Source organism: Scyliorhinus torazame, chromosome 5, assembly GCF_047496885.1.
Source record: "Scyliorhinus torazame isolate Kashiwa2021f chromosome 5, sScyTor2.1, whole genome shotgun sequence".
NCBI lineage: Eukaryota > Metazoa > Chordata > Chondrichthyes > Carcharhiniformes > Scyliorhinidae > Scyliorhinus > Scyliorhinus torazame.
In genome coordinates this window covers 28,013,038-28,028,876 of record NC_092711.1, presented here as the reverse complement: position 1 = coordinate 28,028,876, position 15,839 = coordinate 28,013,038, and positions in this window count along the sequence as shown.

The following is a 15,839-nucleotide window of genomic DNA, read 5'->3' as shown; positions in this document are numbered from 1 at the left end:
AGAAACCCATCCTCAGCATCTTCACTCACCTCCCAATAACACAATCTTCAGAAGCCCATCCTCAGCATCTCCACTCACCTCCTAATAACACAACCTTCTGAAGCCGATCCTCAGCATCTTCACTCACCTCCCAATAACACAACCTTTAGAAGCCCATCCTCAGCATCTTCACTCACCTCCCAAGAACACAACCTGCAGAAAGCCAACCTCAGCATCTTCACCAACCTTCCAATAACACAACCTGCAGAAACCAATCCTCAGCATCTCCACTCACCTCCTAATAACACAACCTGCAGAAACCCATCCTCTGCATCTTCACTCACCTCCCAATTACACAACCTGCAGAAACCCTTTCTCAGCATCTTCACTCACCTCCCAATAACACAACCTTCAGAAACCCACCCACAGCATCTTCACTAACCTTCCAATAACACAACATGCAGAAAACCATCCTCAGCATCTCCACTCACCTCCCAATAACACAACCTGCAGGAACCCATCCCCAGCATCTTCACTAACCTTCCAAGAACACAACATGCAGAAAACCATCCACAGCATCTCCACTAACCTCACAATAACACAACCTGTAGATACACATTCTTAGCGTCTCCACTCACCTCCCAATAACACAACCTGCAGAAACCCATCCTCAGCATCTCCACTCACCTCCCATTAACACAACCTGCACAAACCTATCCTCAGCATCTCCACTCACCTTCCAATAACACAACCTGCAGAAACCCATCCTCAGCATCTCCACACACCTCCCAAAACACAAACTTCAAACGCCCACCCTCAGCATCTCCACACACCTCCCAATAACACAACCTTCAGAAGCTCATCCTCAGCATCTTCACTCACGTCCCAATAACACAACCTTCAGAAGCCCATCCTCAGCATCTTCACTCCACTCCCAATAACACGACCTGCAGAAACCCATCCTCAGCATCTTCACTAAACTTCCAATAACACAACCTGCAGAAACCCATCCTCAGCATCTTCACTCACTTCCCAATAACACAACCTTCAGAAGCCCATCCTCAGCATCTCCACTCACCTCCCAATAACAACGCCTTCAGAAGCCCATCCTCAGCATCTTCACTCACACCCCAATAACACAAACTTCAGAAGCCCTACCTCAGCATTGTCAATCACCTACCAATAACACAACCTGCAGAAACCCATCCTCAGCATCTTCACCAACCTTCCAATAACACAACTTGCAGAAACCCATCCTCAGCATCTCCACTCACCTCCCAATAACACAACCTGCAGAAACCCATCCTCTGCATCTTCACTCACCTCCCAATTACAAAACCTGCAGAAACCCTTACTCAGCATCTTCACTCACCTCCCAATAATACAACCTGCAGAAACCCATCCGCAGCATCTTCACTAACCTTCCAATAACACAACCTGCAGAAAACCATACTCAGCATCTCCACTCACCTCCCAATAACACAACCTGCAGAAACCCATCCTCAGCATCTTCACTAACCTTCCAATAACACGACATGCAGAAAACCATCCTCAGCATCTCCACACACCTTCCAATAACACAACCTGCAGTAAACCATCCTCAGCATCTCCACTAACCTCACAATAACACAACCTGTAGAAACCCATCATTAGCGCCTCCACACACCTCCCAATAACACAACCTTCAGAAGCCCATCCTCAGCATCTGCTCTCACCTCCCAATAACATGACCTGCAGAAAGCCATCCTCAGCATCTTCACTCACCTCCAAATAACACAACCTGCAGAAATCCATCCTCAGCATCTTCATTACCCTTCCAATAACACAACATGCAGAAAACCATCCTCAGCATCTCCACTCACCTCCCAATAACGCAACCTGCAGAAATCCATCCTCAGCATCTTCACTAACCTTCCAATAACACAACATGCAGAAAACCATCCTCAGCATCTCCGCACACCTTCCAATAACACAACCTGCAGAAAACCATCCTCAGCATCTCCACTAACCTCACAATAACACAACCTGTAGAAACCCATCATCAGCGTCTCCACACCCCCCCCCAATAACACAACCTGGAGAAACCCATCCTCAGCATCTCCACTCACCTCCCAATAACACAACCTGCAGAAACCTATCCTCAGCATCTCCAAACACCTTCCAATCACACATCCTGCAGAAACCCATCCTCAGCATCTCCACTCACCTCCCAATAACACAACCTTCAGACGCCCATCCTCAGCATCTCCACTCACCTCCCAATAACACAACCTTCAGAAGCCCATAATCAGAATCTTAACTCACGTCCCAATAACACAACCTTCAGAAGCCCATCCTCAGCATCTTCACTCACGTCCCAATAACACAACCTGCAGAAACCCATCCTCAGCATCTGCATTCACCTCCCAATTACACAACCTTCAGAAGCCCATCCTCAGCATCTCCACTCACCTCCTAATAACACAACCTTCAGAAGCCCATCCTCAGCATCTTCACACACCTCCCAATAACACAACCTTCAGAAGCCCATCCTCAGCATCTTCGCTCACCTCCCAAGAACGCAACCTGCAGAAACCCATCCTCAGCATCTTCAACAACCTTCCAATAACACAACCTGCAGAAACCCATCCTCAGCATCTCCACTCACCTCGCAATAACGCAACCTGCAGAACCCCGTCCTCTGCATCTTCACTCTCCTCCCAATTACACAACCTGCATAAACCCATCCTCAGCATCTTCACTCACCTCCCAATAACACAACCTGCAGAAAACCATCCTCAGCATCTCCACTCACCTCCAAATAACACAACCTGCAGAAACCCATCCCCAGCATCTTCTCTCATCTTCCAATAACACAACATGAAGAAAACCATCCTCAGCATCTCCACACACCTCCCAATAACACAAACTGCAGAAAACCATCCTCAGCATCTCCACTAACCTCACAATAACACAACCTGTAGAAACCCATCCTCAGCGTCTCCACTCACCTCCCAATAACACAACCTGCAGAAACCCATCCACAGCATCCCCACTCACCTCCCAATAACACAACCTGCAGAAACCTATCCTCAGCATCTCCACTCACCTTCCAATAACACAACCTCCAGAAACCCATCCTCAGCATCTCCACTCACCTCCCAGTAACACAACCTTCAGACGCCCATCCTCAGCATCTCCGCTCACCTCCCAATAACACAATCTTCAGAAGTCCATCCTCAGCATCTTCACTCACGTCCCAATAACACAACCTTCAGAAGCCCATCCTCAGCATCTTGACTCCCCTCCCAATAACACGACCTGCAGAACCCCATCCTCAGCATCTTCACTAACCTTCCAATAACACAACCTGCAGAAACCCATCCTCAGCATCTTCACTCACCTCCCAATAACACAATCTTCAGAAGCCCATCCTCAGCATCTCCACTCACCTCCTAATAACACAACCTTCTGAAGCCGATCCTCAGCATCTTCACTCACCTCCCAATAACACATCCTTCAGAAGCCCATCCTCAGCTTCTTCACTCACCTCCCAAGAACACAACCTGCAGAAAGCCAACCTCAGCATCTTCACCAACCTTCCAATAACACAACCTGCAGAAACCCATCCTCAGCATCTCCACTCACCTCCCAATAACACAACCTGCAGAAATCCATCCTCTGCATCTTCACTCACCTCCCAATTACACAACCTGCAGAAACCCTTTCTCAGCATCTTCACTCACCTCCCAATAACACAACCTTCAGAAACCCACCCACAGCATCTTCACTAACCTTCCAATAACACAAAATGCAGAAAACCATCCTCAGCATCTCCACTCACCTCCCAATAACACAACCTGCAGGAACCGATCCCCAGCATCTTCACTAACCTTCCAAGAACACAACATGCAGAAAACCATCCTCAGCATCTCCACTAACCTCACAATAACACAACCTGTAGATACACATTCTTAGCGTCTCCACTCACCTCCCAATAACACAACCTGCAGAAACACATCCTCAGCATCTCCACTCACCTCCAATTAACACAACTTGCAGAAATCTATCCTCAGCATCTCCAATCACCTTCCAATAACATAACCTGCAGAAACGCATCCTCAGCATCTCCACTCACCTCCCATTAACACAACCTGCAGAAACCCATCCTCAGCATCTCCACACACCTCCCAAAACACAAACTTCAAACGCCCACCCTCAGCATCTCCACTCACCTCCCAATAACACAACCTTCAGAAGCTCATCCTCAGCATCTTCACTCACGTCCCAATAACACAACCTTCAGAAGCCCATCCTCAGCATCTTCACTCCCCTCCCAATAACACGACCTGCAGAAACCCATCCTCAGCATCTTCACTAAACTTCCAATAACACAACCTGCAGAAACCCATCCTCAGCATCTTCACTCACCTCCCAATAACACAACCTTCAGAAGCCCATCATCAGCATCTTCACTCACCTCAAATAACACAAGCTGCAGAAACCCATCCCAACGCCTTCAGAAGCCCATCCTCAGCATCTTCACTCACACCCCAATAACACAACCTTCTGAAGCCCTACCTCAGCATCTTCACTCACCTACCAATAACACAACCTGCAGAAACCCATCCTCAGCATCTTCACCAACCTTCCAATAACACAACTTGCAGAAACCCATCCTCAGCATCTCCACTCACCTCCCAATAACACAACCTGCAGAAACCCATCCTCTGCATCTTCACTCACCTCCCAATTACAAAACCTGCAGAAACCCTTACTCAGCATCTTCACTCACCTCCCAATAATACAACCTGCAGAAACCCATCCGCAGCATCTTCACTAACCTTCCAATAACACAACCTGCAGAAAACCATACTCAGCATCTCGACTCACCTCCCAATAACACAACCTGCAGAAACCCATCCTCAGCATCTTCACTAACCTTCCAATAACACAACATGCAGAAAACCATCCTCAGCATCTCCACACACCTTCCAAAAATACAACCTGCAGTAAACCATCCTCAGCATCTCCACTAACCTCACAATAACACAACCTGTAGAAACCCATCATTAGCGTCTCCACACACCTCCCAATAACACAACCTTCAGAAGCCCATCCTCAGCATCTGCTCTCACCTCCCAATAACATGACCTGCAGAAAGCCATCCTCAGCATCTTCACTCACCTCCAAATAACACAACCTGCAGAAATCCATCCTCAGCATCTTCATTAACCTTCCAATAACACAACATGCAGAAAACCATCCTCAGCATCTCCACTCACCTCCCAATAACGCAACCTGCAGAAATCCATCCTCAGCATCTTCACTAACCTTCCAATAACACAACATGCAGAAAACCATCCTCAGCATCTCCGCACACCTTCCAATAACACAACCTGCAGAAAACCATCCTCAGCATCTCCACTAACCTCACAATAACACAACCTGTAGAAACCCATCATCAGCGTCTCCACACACCCCCCAATAACACAACCTGGAGAAACCCAACCTCAGCATCTCCACTCACCTCCCAATAACACAACCTGCAGAAACCTATCCTTAGCATCTCCACACACCTTCCAATCACACATCCTGCAGAAACCCATCCTCAGCATCTCCACTCACCTCCCAATAACACAACCTTCAGACGCCCATCCTGAGCATCTCCACTCACCTCCCAATAACACAACCTTCAGAAGCCCATCCTCAGCATCTTCACTCACGTCCCAATAACACAACCTTCAGAAGCCCATCCTCAGCATCTTCACTCACGTCCCAATAACACAACCTGCAGAAACCCATCCTCAGCATCTGCATTCACCTCCCAATTACACAACCTTCAGAAGCCCATCCTCAGCATCTCCACTCACCTCCCAATAACACAACCTTCAGAAGCCCATCCTCAGCATCTTCACACACCTCCCAATAACACAACCTTCAGAAGCCCATCCTCAGCATCTTCACTCACCTCCCAAGAACGCAACCTGCAGAAACCCATCCTCAGCATCTTCAACAACCTTCCAATAACACAACCTGCAGAAACCCATCCTCAGCATCTCCACTCACCTCGCAATAACGCAACCTGCAGAACCCCGTCCTCTGCATCTTCACTCACCTCCCAATTACACAACCTGCATAAACCCATCCTCAGCATCTTCACTCACCTCCCAATAACACAACCTGCAGAAAACCATCCTCAGCATCTCCACTCACCTGCAAATAACACAACCTGCAGAAACCCATCCCCAGCATCTTCTCTCATCTTCCAATAACACAACATGAAGAAAACCATCCTCAGCATCTCCACACACCTCCCAATAACACAAACTGCAGAAAACCATCCTCAGCATCTCCACTAACCTCACAATAACACAACCTGTAGGAACCCATCCTCAGCGTCTCCACTCACCTCCCAATAACACAACCTGCAGAAACCCATCCACAGCATCCCCACTCACCTCCCAATAACACAACCTGCAGAAACCTATCCTCAGCATCTCCACTCACCTTCCAATAACACAACCTCCAGAAACCCATCCTCAGCATCTCCACTCACCTCCCAGTAACACAACCTTCAGACGCCCATCCTCAGCATCTCCGCTCACCTCCCAATAACACAACCTTCAGAAGTCCATCCTCAGCATCTTCACTCACGTCCCAATAACACAACCTTCAGAAGCCCATCCTCAGCATCTTGACTCCCCTCCCAATAACACGACCTGCAGAACCCCATCCTCAGCATCTTCACTAACCTTCCAATAACACAACCTGCAGAAACCCATCCTCAGCATCTTCACTCACCTCCCAATAACACAATCTTCAGAAGCCCATCCTCAGCATCTCCACTCACCTCCTAATAACACAATCTTCTGAAGCCGATCCTCAGCATCTTCACTCACCTCCCAATAACACAACCTTCAGAAGCCCATCCTCAGCATCTTCACTCACCTCCCAAGAACACAACCTGCAGAAAGCCAACCTCAGCATCTTCACCAACCTTCCAATAACACAACCTGCAGAAACCCATCCTCAGCATCTCCACTCACCTCCCAATAACACAACCTGCAGAAATCCATCCTCTGCATCTTCACTCACCTCCCAATTACACAACCTGCAGAAACCCTTTCTCAGCATCTTCACTCACCTCCCAATAACACAACCTTCAGAAACCCACCCACAGCATCTTCACTAACCTTCCAATAACACAACATGCAGAAAACCATCCTCAGCATCTCCACTCACCTCCCAATAACACAACCTGCAGGAACCGATCCCCTGCATCTTCACTGACCTTTCAAGAACACTACATGCAGAAAACCATCCTCAGCATCTCCACTAACCTCACAATAACACAACCTGTAGATACACATTCTTAGCGTCTCCACTCACCTCCCAATAACACAACCTGCAGAAACCCATCCTCAGCATCTCCACTCACCTCCCATTAACACAACCTGCAGAAATCTATCCTCAGCATCTCCAATCACCTTCCAATAAAACAACCTGCAGAAACCCATCCTCAGCATCTCCACACACCTCCCAAAACACAAACTTCAAACGCCCACCCTCAGCATCTCCACTCACCTCCCAATAACACAACCCTCAGAAGCTTATCCTCAGCATCTTCACTCACGTCCCAATAACACAACCTTCAGAAGCCCATCCTCAGCATCTTCACTAAACTTCCAATAGCACAACCTGCAGAAACCCATCCTCAGCATCTTCACTCACCTCCCAATAACACAACCTTCAGAAGCCCATCATCAGCATCCTCACTCACCTCAAATAACACAAGCTGCAGAAACCCATCCTCAGCATCTCCACTCGACTCCAAATAACACAACCTGCGGAAACCCATCCTCGGCATCTTCACTCACCTCCCAATAACATAACCTGCAGAACCCCATCCTCAGCATCTCCACTCACCTCCTAATAACACAACATGCAGAACACCATCCTCAGCATCTCCACTCACCTCCCAATAACAAAGCCTTCAGAAGCCCATCCTCAGCATCTTCACTCACACCCCAATAACACAACCTTCAGAAGCCCTACCTCAGCATCTTCACTCACCTACCAATAACACAACCTGCAGAAACCCATCCTCAGCATCTTCACCAACCTTCCAATACCACAACTTGCAGAAACCCATCCTCAGCATCTCCACTCACCTCCCAATAACACAACCTGCAGAAACCCATCCTCTGCATCTTCACTCACCTCCCAATTACAAAACCTGCAGAAACCCTTACTCAGCATCTTCACTCACCTCCCAATAATACAACCTGCAGAAACCCATCCGCAGCATCTTCACTAACCTTCCAATAACACAACCTGCAGAAAACCATACTCAGCATCTCCACTCACCTCCCAATAACACAACCTGCAGAAACCCATCCTCAGCATCTTCACTAACCTTCCAATAACACAACATGCAGAAAACCATCCTCAGCATCTCCACACACCTTCCAATAACACAACCTGCAGTAAACCATCCTCAGCATCTCCACTAACCTCACAATAACACAACCTGTAGAAACCCATCATCAGCGTCTCCACACACCTCCCAATAAAACAACCTTCAGAAGCCCATCCTCAGCATCTGCTCTCACCTCCCAATAACATGACCTGCAGAAAACCATCCTCAGCATCTTCACTCACCTCCAAATAACACAACCGGCAGAAATCCATCCTCAGAATCTTCACTAACCTTCCAATAACACAACCTGCAGAAAACCACCCTCAGCATCTCCACTCACCTCCCAATAACACAACCTGCAGAAATCCATCCTCAGCATCTTCACTAACCTTCCAATAACACAACATGCAGAAAACCATCCTCAGCATCTCCGCACACCTTCCAATAACACAACCTGCAGAAAACCATCCTCAGCATCTCCACTAACCTCACAATAACACAACCTGTAGAAACCCATCATCAGCGTCTCCACACACCTCCCAATAACACAACCTGGAGAAACCCATCCTCAGCATCTCCACTCACCTCCCAATCACACAACCTGCAGAAACCTATCCTCAGCATCTTCACCAACCTTCCAATAACACAAACTGCAGAAACCCCTCCTCAGCATCTCCGCTCACCTCCCAATTACACAACCTGCAGAAAGCCATCCTCTGCATCTTCACTCACCTCCCAATTACACAACCTGCAGAAACCCATCCTCAGCATCTTCACTCACCTCCCAATAACACAACCTTCAGAAGCCCATCATCAGCATCCTCACTCACCTCAAATAACACAAGCTGCAGAAACCCATCCTCAGCATCTCCACTCGACTCCAAATAACACAACCTGCGGAAACCCATCCTCGGCATCTTCACTCACCTCCAAATAACATAACCTGCAGAAACCCATCCTCAGCATCTCCACTCACCTCCTAATAACACAACCTGCAGAACACCATCCTCAGCATCTCCACTCACCTCCCAATAACAAAGCCTTCAGAAGCCCATCCTCAGCATCTTCACTCACACCCCAATAACACAACCTTCAGAAGCCCTACCTCAGCATCTTCACTCACCTACCTATAACACAACCTGCAGAAACCCATCCTCAGCATCTTCACCAACCTTCCAATAACACAACTTGCAGAAACCCATCCTCAGCATCTCCACTCACCTCCCAATAACACAACCTGCAGAAACCCATCCTCTGCATCTTCACTCACCTCCCAATTACAAAACCTGCAGAAACCCTTACTCAGCATCTTCACTCATCTCCCAATAATACAACCTGCAGAAACCCATCCGCAGCATCTTCACTAACCTTCCAATAACACAACCTGCAGAAAACCATACTCAGCATCTCCACTCACCTCCCAATAACACAACCTGCAGAAACCCATCCTCAGCATCTTCACTAACCTTCCAATAACACGACATGCAGAAAACCATCCTCAGCATCTCCACACACCTTCCAATAACACAACCTGCAGTAAACCATCCTCAGCATCTCCATTAACCTCACAATTACACAACCTGTAGAAACCCATCATCAGCGTCTCCACACACCTCCCAATAACACAACCTTCAGAAGCCCATCCTCAGCATCTGCTCTCACCTCCCAATAACATGACCTGCAGAAAGCCATCCTCAGCATCTTCACTCACCTCCAAATAACACAACCTGCAGAAATCCGTCCTCAGCATCTTCACTAACCTTCCAATAACACAGCCTGCAGAAAACCATCCTCAGCATCTCCACTCACCTCCCAATAACACAACCTGCAGAAATCCATCCTCAGCATCTTCACTAACCTTCCAATTACACAACATGCAGAAAACCATCCTCAGCGTCTCCACACACCTCCCAATAACACAACCTGGAGAAACCCATCCTCAGCATCTCCACTCACCTCCCAATAACACAACCTGCAGAAACCTATCCTCAGCATCTCCACACACCTTCCAATCACACATCCTGCAGAAACCCATCCTCAGCATCTCCACTTAACTCCCAAGAACACAACCTTCAGACGCCCATCCTCAGCATCTCCACTCACCTCCCAATAACACAACCTTCAGAAGCCCATCCTCAGCATCTTCACTCACGTCCCAATATCACAACCTTCAGAAGCCCATCCTCAGCATCTTCACTCACGTCCCAGTAACACAACCTGCAGAAACCCATCCTCAGCATCTTCATTCACCTCCCAATTACACAACCTTCAGAAGCCCATCCTCAGCATCTCCACTCACCTCCCAATAACACAACCTTCAGAAGCCCATCCTCAGCATCTTCACTCACCTCCCAATAACACAACCTTCAGAAGCCCATCCTCAGCATCTTCACTCACCTCCCAAGAAAGCAAACCTGCAGAAACCCATCCTCAGCATCTTCAACAACCTTCCAATAACACAACCTGCAGAAACCCATCCTCAGCACCTCCACTCACCTCGCAATAACGCAACCTGCAGAACCCCGTCCTTTGCATCTTCACTCACCTCCCAATTACACAACCTGCAGAAACCCTTTCTCAGCATCTTCACACACCTCCCAATAAGACAACCTGCAGAAACCCATCCTCAGCATCTTCACTAACCTTCCAATAACACAGACTGCAGAAAACCATCCTCAGCAGCTCCACTCACCTCCCAATAACACAACCAGCAGAAACCCATCTTCAGCATCTTCACCAACCTTCCAATAACACAACCTGCAGAAACCCCTCCTCAGCATCTCCGCTCACCTCCCAATAACACAACCTGCAGAAAGCCATCCTCTGCATCTTCACTCACCTCCCAATTACACAACCTGCAGAAACCCATCCTCAGCATCTTCACTCACCTCCCAATAACACAACCTTCAGAAGCCCATCATCAGCATCCTCACTCACCTCAAATAACACAAGCTGCAGAAACCCATCCTCAGCATCTCCACTCGACTCCAAATAACACATCCTGCGGAAACCCATCCTCGGCATCTTCACTCACCTCCAAATAACATAACCTGCAGAAACCCATCCTCAGCATCTCCACTCACCTCCTAATAACACAACCTGCAGAACACCATCCTCAGCATCTCCACTCACCTCCCAATAACAAAGCCTTCAGAAGCCCATCCTCAGCATCTTCACTCACACCCCAATAACACAACCTTCAGAAGCCCTACCTCAGCATCTTCACTCACCTACCAATAACACAACCTGCAGAAACCCATCCTCAGCATCTCCACTCACCTCCCAATAACACAACCTGCAGAAACCCATCCTCTGCATCTTTACTCACCTCCCAATTACAAAACCTGCAGAAACCCTTACTCAGCATCTTCACTCATCTCCCAATAATACAACCTGCAGAAATCCATCCGCAGCATCTTCACTAACCTTCCAATAACACAACCTGCAGAAAACCATACTCAGCATCTCCACTCACCTCCCAATAACACAACCTGCAGAAACCCATCCTCAGCATCTTCACTAACCTTCCAATAAGACGACATGCAGAAAACCATCCTCAGCATCTCCACACACCTTCCAATAACACAACCTGCAGTAAACCATCCTCAGCATCTCCACTAACCTCACAATTACACAACCTGCAGAAACCCATCATCAGCGTCTCCACACACCTCCCAATAACACAACCTTCAGAAGCCCATCCTCAGCATCTGCTCTCACCTCCCAATAACATGACCTGCAGAAAGCCATCCTCAGCATCTTCACTCACCTCCAAATAACACAACCTGCAGAAATCCGTCCTCAGCATCTTCACTAACCTTCCAATAACACAGCCTGCAGAAAACCATCCTCAGTATCTCCACTCACCTCCCAATAACACAACCTGCAGAAATCCATCCTCAGCATCTTCACTAACCTTCCAATAACACAACATGCAGAAAACCATCCTCAGCGTCTCCACACACCTCCCAATAACACAACCTGGAGAAACCCATCCTCAGCATCTCCACTCACCTCCCAATAACACAACCTGCAGAAACCTATCCTCAGCATCTCCACACACCTTCCAATCACACATCCTGCAGAAACCCATCCTCAGCATCTCCACTTAACTCCCAAGAACACAACCTTCAGACGCCCATCCTCAGCATCTCCACTCACCTCCCAATAACACAACCTTCAGAAGCCCATCCTCAGCATCTTCACTCACGTCCCAATATCACAACCTTCAGAAGCCCATCCTCAGCATCTTCACTCACGTCCCAATAACACAACCTGCAGAAACCCATCCTCAGCATCTTCATTCACCTCCCAATTACACAACCTTCAGAAGCCCATCCTCAGCATCTCCACTCACCTCCCAATAACACAACCTTCAAAAGCCCATCCTCAGCATCTTCACTCACCTCCCAATAACACAACCTTCAGAAGCCCATCCTCAGCATCTTCACTCACCTCCCAAGAACGCAACCTGCAGAAACACATCCTCAGCATCTTCAACAACCTTCCAATAACACAACCTGCAGAAACCCATCCTCAGCATCTCCACTCACCTCGCAATAACGCAACCTGCAGAACCCCGTCCTCTGCATCTTCACTCACCTTCCAATTACACAACCTGCAGAACCCATCCTCTGCATCTTCACTCACCTCCCAATTACACAACCTGCAGAAACCCTTTCTCAGCATCTTCACTCACCTCCCAATAACACAACCTGCAGAAACCCATCCTCAGCATCTTCACTAACCTTCCAATAACACAACCTGCAGAAAATCATCCTCAGCATCTCCACTCACCTCCCAATAACACAACCTGCATAAACCCATCCTCAGCATCTTCACTCACCTACCAATAACACAACCTGCAGAAAACCATCCTCAGCATCTCCACTCACCTCCCAATAACACAACCTGCAGAAACCCATCCTCAGCATCTTCACTCACCTTCCAATAACACAACATGAAGAAAACCATCCTCAGCATCTCCACACACCTCCCAATAACACAACCTGCAGAAAACCATCCTCAGCATCTCCACTAACCTCACAATAACACAACCTGTAGAAACCCATCCTCAGCGTCCCCACTCACCTCCCAATAACACAACATGCAGAAACCCATCCACAGCATCTCCACTCACCTCCCAATCACACAACCTGCAGAAACCTATCCTCAGCATCTTCACTCACGTCCCAATAACACAACCTTCAGAAGCCCATCCTCAGCATCTTCACTCACGTCCCAATAACACAACCTGCAGAAACCCATCCTCAGCATCTTCATTCACCTCCCAATTACACAACCTTCAGAAGCCCATCCTCAGCATCTCCACTCACCTCCCAATAACACAACCTTCAGAAGCCCATCCTCAGCATCTTCACTCACCTCCCAATAACACAACCTTCAGAAGCTCATCCTCAGCATCTTCACTCACCTCCCAAGAACGCAACCTGCAGAAACCCATCCTCAGCATCTTCAACAACCATCCAATAACACAACCTGCAGAAACCCATCCTCAGCATCTCCACTCACCTCGCAATAACGCAACCTGCAGAACCCCGTCCTCTGCATCTTCACTCACCTCCCAATTACACAACCTGCAGAAACCCTTTCTCAGCATCTTCACTCACCTCCCAATAACACAAACTGCAGAAACCCATCCTCAGCATCTTCACTAACCTTCCAATAACACAAACTGCAGAAAACCATCCTCAGCAGCTCCACTCACCTCCCAATAACACAACCAGCAGAAACCCATCTTCAGGATCTTCAACAACCTTCCAATAACACAACCTGCAGAAACCCCTCCTCAGCATCTCCGCTCACCTCCCAATAACACAACCTGCAGAAAGCCATCCTCTGCATCTTCTCTCACCTCCCAATTACACAACCTGCAGAAACCCATCCTCAGCATCTTCACTCACCTCCCAATAACACAACCTGCAGAATCCCATCCTCAGCATCTTCACTAACCTTCCAATAACACAAACTGCAGAAAACCATCCTCAGCAGCTCCACTCACCTCCCAATAACACAACCAGCAGAAACCCATCTTCAGCATCTTCGCTAACCTTCCAATAACACAACCTGCAGAAAACCATACTCAGCATCACCACTCACCTCCCAATAACACAACCTGCAGAAACCCATCCTCAGCATCTTCACTAACCTTCCAATAACACAACATGCAGAAAACCATCCTCAGCATCTCCACACACCTTCTAATAACGCAACCTGCAGTAAACCATCCTCAGCATCTCCACTAACCTCACAATAACACAACCTGTAGAAACCCATCATCAGCGTCTCCACACACCTCCCAATAACACAACCTTCAGAAGCCCATCCTCAGCATCTGCTCTCACCTCCCAATAACATGACCTGCAGAAAGCCATCCTCAGCATCTTCACTCACCTCCAAATAACACAAACTGCAGAAATCCATCCTCAGCATCTTCACTAACCTTCCAATAACACAACCTGCAGAAAACCATCCTCAGCATCTCCACTTACCTCCCAATAACACAACCTGCAGAAATCCATCCTCAGCATCTTCACTAACCTTCCAATAACACAACCTGCAGAAACCCATCCTCAGCATCTCCACTCACCTCGCAATAACGCAACCTGCAGAACCCCGTCCTCTGCATCTTCACCCACCTCCCAATTACACAACCTGCAGAAACCCTTTCTCAGCATCTTCACTCACCTCCCAATAACACAACCTGCAGAATCCCATCCTCAGCATCTTCACTAACCTTCCAATAACACAAACTGCAGAAAACCATCCTCAGCAGCTCCACTCACCTCCCAATAACACAACCAGCAGAAACCCATCTTCAGCATCTTCACCAACCTTCCAATAACACAACCTGCAGAAACCCCTCCTCAGCATCTCCGCTCACCTCCCAATAACACAACCTGCAGAAAGCCATCCTCTGCATCTTCACTCACCTTCCAATAACACAACATGAAGAAAACCATCCTCAGCATCTCCACACACCTCCCAATAACACAACCTGCAGAAAACCATCCTCAGCATCTCCACTAACCTCACAATAACACAACCTGCAGAAACCCATCCTCTGCATCTTCACTCACCTCCCAATTACACAACCTGCAGTAACCCTTTCTCAGCATCTTCACTCACCTCCCAATAACACAACCTGCAGAAACCCATCCTCAGCATCTTCACTAACCTTCCAATAACACAAACTGCAGGAAACCATCCTCAGCAGCTCCACTCACCTCCCAATAACACAACCAGCAGAAACCCATCTTCAGCATCTTCACCAACCTTCCAATAACACAACCTGCAGAAACCCCTCCTCAGCATCGCCGCTCACCTCCCAATAACACAACCTGCAGAAAGCCATCCTCAGCATCTTCACTAAACTCCCAATTACACAACCTGCAGAAACCCATCCTCAGCATCTTCACTCACCTCCCAATAACACAAC